Source organism: Dendropsophus ebraccatus, chromosome 5, assembly GCF_027789765.1.
Source record: "Dendropsophus ebraccatus isolate aDenEbr1 chromosome 5, aDenEbr1.pat, whole genome shotgun sequence".
In the NCBI taxonomy this organism is placed as follows: Eukaryota; Metazoa; Chordata; class Amphibia; order Anura; family Hylidae; genus Dendropsophus; species Dendropsophus ebraccatus.
In genome coordinates this window covers 100,245,172-100,250,619 of record NC_091458.1, presented here as the reverse complement: position 1 = coordinate 100,250,619, position 5,448 = coordinate 100,245,172, and the positions used below count along the sequence as shown (strand labels likewise).

Here is a 5,448-nt window from a genome sequence, read left to right as displayed (position 1 = left end):
AGCTGCTGCTCACACCAGGACCACACTTGTGGAGTGACCTGGTTGCAGAAGTCCAGATTCCATGTCCTGGAGCGGGATAAAGAGTAAAGACTCAGAGGGCAAAGTCAAACCAGTTGAGCAGTACAGGAGGTCCACACTCGTTTTCTGTTACAAGCAACAATTTTTCTAGGTACATTGTACAAGGTTTAAAAAAAAAAAAAACTAGGCAAGGAGGTTGTTCCAAACAAATCCTCATCAAATCCTTCTGTCTCTTCAAGTAATCCTAGACAGACTTGAGGATATTAGGATCGGGGCTCTGTAGGGGCTTATATCATCACTTCCAGGACTTCTGGAGCCGTTGTGTGAGGCATCAGTGCAGCATTTTTCCATACCTGCTAAAAACTTTGTGCATTTGCTTTGGCAGTGTTCACATGTGGTTTTGCAATGTTTTTGTTGTATTTTGGTGATATTTTACCGTAATTGTGTCAATTGTAAAAACAATGCATTTTTAAATCAAATTTTATAATTGCTGCAAACTACTGCCAGTTTTTCCTGTGATTTTAGAAATATTCAGGGTAAAAGCACACTGTATCAGCATAGTCCCAAGCTATTCAAAAACGTTATCTTATTTTGTCAATGAAAAAAAAAGAAGCTTTGCAAATAGTATTAATAAAGATTTCTTACTGTTTTATTCATGCAGATCTATGTGCAGGATCACACCTACCATGAAGCAAGATTGGAATTTTTGTTAGCAATCTGCAGCATTTCAGAGAAGGCAGTATTACAGCTTCATTAAGGCCTTATTCACATTACATATGGGGTGTACATTTGTTGTTTATTATTTGTTATTTGTCTGCATATCAGAAAAATGGTATCTGAGATCTGAGATATGCAGTGTTATACTCACATTGTCTTCGCTTTTAATAGACAGAATGTAAGTTGAATACTGCCTGAGCATGATGGAAAGAAGCTTTTTTCATTACTTTTTATTTAGCTGTGACTGCAATCTGCTAAAAAAAAATACTGTATTATGTTAGGGACGTGCCAAAGGGGTGTGACACATAGCTCTAAATTGCCTATACCACACCTTTTTAGCATTTAGCAGCATAAAACAGCTCTTTTTTTGTGTGTGTCATTTTGTAAATCTGGCCTGGAAAAAGGGGGCAGAACTTTATTTAAGATACAGAAACATAAAAGATTGTTGGCAGAAAAAGACCACTGGGTCCATCTAGTCTGTCCTATTAGTAATTAATTCTGTTATTGTAGATTTACCAACCACATCTGCTGGAAGTTTGTTCCATACATCTACTACTCTTTCAGTAAAGTAATATTTTCTCACATTGCTTCTGATCTTTCCCCCAACTAACCTCTCATTGTGTCTTCTTGTTCTTGAGTTCAGTTTATTTTCTAAAAACACTTCCCTCCTGCACCTTATTTAGTCTTTTAAAATACTTAAAGTGACACTGTCGCCCCCTTTTTGCATTATGGTAAATTTAGCAGTGTTCATACCTTATTTTATATCATACATCATGGTGTTTTTTCCAGTTAACAGTGATCCTTTATTATCTGTTGATTGTGCTACCTGGGCGGGACTTCATGCGCAAGGTGCCAATTAGCCCTGCCCACATATTTACCGTAGGCCCTGCCCCCATGATGTCATCGCCGCAAAGGCCCCGCTCCCTCTGCGGCCATTCGTATGGGCCAACCTAGAGGGGGTGTGGCCTAGACCTTTAGGCTGGTATGTTCCAATGGCCGTCGAGGGTGTGGGGCCTATGCGGCGATTACGTCACAGGGTGGGGCCTATGGCTGTGATGTGGGCAGGGCTAAGTGACACTTTTTCTGTGAATCCCCGCCCAGGTAGCACAATCCACAGGTGAAAAAAGATCACTTTTTACTGGAACAAGCACCATGACGCATAATATAAAATATTGACATCTCCAGGAATATAAACCCTGTTGCACACTTTTGTGTCCTCAGCAAACAGACAAACTGTACCTACCAAACCTTCTCCTATGTCACTTACAAACATAATAAAAAGAATAGGACCCAGAACAGACCCTTGTGGCCACCACTTGTAACCAGTCTCTGCTCGGAATATACACCATTAACAACAACCCTCTGATATCTATCCTTCAGCCAACCACAAATCCACTGAACTATCCAGGGATTAGGTCCTATTTTCTCCAACTTCTCTATCAGCTATTTATGGGGAACTGTATCAAAAGCTTTGCTGAAGTCCAGATAGGCGATATCCACAGCACCACCTTCATCCAGCACTTTTGTGACATAATCAAAGAAATCAATAAGATTAGTCTGACATGATCGACCCACAGTAAAGCCGTGCTGGTTTGGATCCATCAAATTGTTGATTCTTAGGTGATCCATAATCTTCTTTTTTAGAAGAGTTTTCGTCATTTTTACTACTACAGATGTCAAGTTAACTAGCCTGTAGTTACTGAACTCTTCTCTTATACTCTTCTTGTGGATGGGTACAACATTAGCTATTCTCCAATCATTTGGAACAGGGGCAAATTAAGGGTACCATGGGCCCCGGGCTGTTCAGAGATTGTGGGCCCCCTGCTAACCACACTCCCTCTAGCCCTGCCCCTACCCCACTAGCCACACCCCAACTAAGAAAAAATGGCTGAGCAATGTCCTCTGCAGTGTTAATTATCTTTCATCTATTTATCTATCTATCTATCTCCTATCTATCTATCTACAGTATAACCCCCTGTGGGCAATCCCTCTGTAGCAAGCCCCCTTCCCTGTAGATAATACCCCCCCCCCCCCGCACACACACACACCTGGCATTCTTTCTTCAGACAATACCTCTGTAGGCAATTAGGTGATGCCCCCTGTAAGCAACAACACCCCCCCCTCCCAATAGGTGATGCTCACTGTAGGCAATAAACCCCCTGTAGGAAATCCCCCTGTAGGCTATTCCCCATAGCCAATGACCCTCCTGTAGCAAATCCCTCTGTGATGCCCCCTTTAGGAAATCTCCCCTCCCCTCCTCTTTAGGCAATCCCTTTCATGTAGATATCCCCTTATAAGTAATTTCCCACATACAGTAAGCCCCCCCTCAGTCCCAATCACCTTGTAAAACACATAGAAAAAAACATACATACTAACCTTACTCCCGAGCCAGCTGACTGCCTCGTCTTCTCGTCTTCTTCCCCTTCCTCTCCCTGCTCTGCTAGCACGTCACATGTGTGCTGGAAAGCTCCGGTCACAAGAGTGACTGGCTTAGCGAAGGGCCAATGGCTCTTCTCTCTGCCAGCCAGGGCACCGTGGCCGCATCGTTTAACTGTGAGCGTTCATTGGCAATGCTCACAGTTAAAGGACTGGAGCACAGAGCAGCAGTGGTCAACCGCGGTATTATAATGGGAGCATTCTCCCTGGGCCCTCCCCAGGTGCTAGCCCATATTGCCCTCATTATAATCCACCTATGATCTGGAACATTTCCTGTTAGGAGGAATTGGTTATACAGGTCTGTCAGGGGGGCAGCAACCACAAATTCACATTCTTTAAGAACCCTGGGGTGGACACTATCTGGACCCATCAGCTTATTCATCTTTAAACAGGCAAGTTCCTTTGCAACCTCAACCTCTAAAAAAAATATTGGACCTGAACCCATATAAATGGAGCTAATGCTATGTCCAACCAGCCTGTGATTGTGAAGGCCTCCATCTGAAAACACCACTGAGCAGAAGTAGCTATTCAAATAGTCAGAAACCACCTTATCTCTCTCAATAACCATATTCTCCCCATTACTTATTTTAGTAATGCTGCAGCTATTCTTTTTCTTCTTCCTGTCACTTATATATCTAAAGAAAGTTTTATTCCCCTCCTTAACCGGCGTACGCTGGTCTTCATAAATGTTCCCCCTAGTATAATGCATGTGTGCCTGTGTAACATCAACTTCATGTGTTATCTTGCACACGATCATCAATGTCCATTTAGAGACTACAAAATGTGATTACAATATAAAAATGAAAGTATACGTTTATTGGGGAAAACTGAACAAATTGGCCAGAACAGCCTAGAAGGTGGACATTTCAATAAAACAACTATCCTTTTGGTCCAATTAAGCACCCTACTGGGGACTGGTTACGGAGCATTCTGCTTATTATCCAATACTGGTTCACCAGCTCCATTGATGTCCCATTATTGGGGAAGCTGGGCCTTATGAACCCCATGCATCTGATCCTGTGGCCTGAGTACTTCCTGCATATATCCTCCAGATATGGAAACCAGTCACCTCTACGTTGTATTTCGCAGTTGGACCAGGCTTGAGGTTCCTCTACATGTTGAACCTGTATTTCCTGCATCAGTACTCATTGAGACTGGAAACAGGCGCATTTGACGGATGACCCGCAGATTATATGTTCATGCTCCTCTTCAACTGCATCTGCATTGTTATAACTGGAGTCATAATGGACATGCAGCTGCTTATGATCCCACTGATCATGTCGGTTCTGTATGTCTGGTCCCAGTTGAACAGGGATATGATTGTGTCATTCTGGTTAGGGGCAAGATTTAAGGCATGCTGTCTACCCTGGGTCATCCTTGGATTCAACCACATCATTGGAGGATCAATTGTCAATGAGCTAATCGGGAATTTGGTCAGACATCTTTATTTTTTCCTAATGTTCAAATATCCAATGGACCTCGGGACAGAAGCTTTCTGTCCACACCTCAGATTCTGTATTGTTGGTTCCCAAGCTATAGAGGAGTATCAGGATTTGGTGTCCCACCAGCAAGTGCAAGATGAGCAGCAGATGATCAGGCAGGAGGCGGTGGGCGGCACAACTGGCGTCAAGGGTTTTGTCTGGGAGACCAGTGAGGACACCTCCAGCCCTATATGAGCTAGAACTTTTCTTTTATAAATCTTTTCTTCTTTTCTTTGTAACTTTCTGAACCTTTAAACTTAACTCGTAAAAGACCTTATGCAAGTACAGTAGGTAGGAAGTACAGGAGACTGCAAGATACAGCCTTCACCCACCGCATATAGAGCGGGCTCTATTTTTAGTCCAACGTAGAAAGAGATTTTCCACAGCTCCTTAGGATAGTGCAAATTCTTTATTGGTACATATACGGTGAAATTAAAAACTGGTTAAAATCACGCCGACGCGTTGCGGAGGCAGCCCTCCTTAATCATGGCAATGTAACTACTATACAAATAAGCCTTATATAATGTGTAGGATGTACCAAGTACCACTGACTCCACCCCCACAAAGGTGGGAGGGAGAGGGAAAGGGAGGGGGAAGGGGAAAGGAAGGAGAAAGGGGGGGGGGAGGGGGGGGGGGGGAAGGGGGAGGAAGGGGGAGGGGGAGGGGGGGGGGGGAGGGAAAGGAGAGGGGAGGGAAGGGGAAGAAAGGAGTGGAAGGGGGGGGGGGGGGGGGAGGAACGTCCCACAGATCAACAACGGAAAAGTAGCTGCATAATAATTAATCAATATTCAGTGAT

The 5,448-nt window shown here is 43.7% G+C and overlaps 1 pseudogene; it reads left to right on the top strand.

Moving 5' to 3' along the window:
* Window positions 1-4,328: 4,328 nt before the first annotated feature.
* Window positions 4,329-4,825, top strand: LOC138793699 (derlin-1 pseudogene; annotated as a pseudogene).
* The last annotated feature ends 623 nt before the right edge of the window (window positions 4,826-5,448 follow it).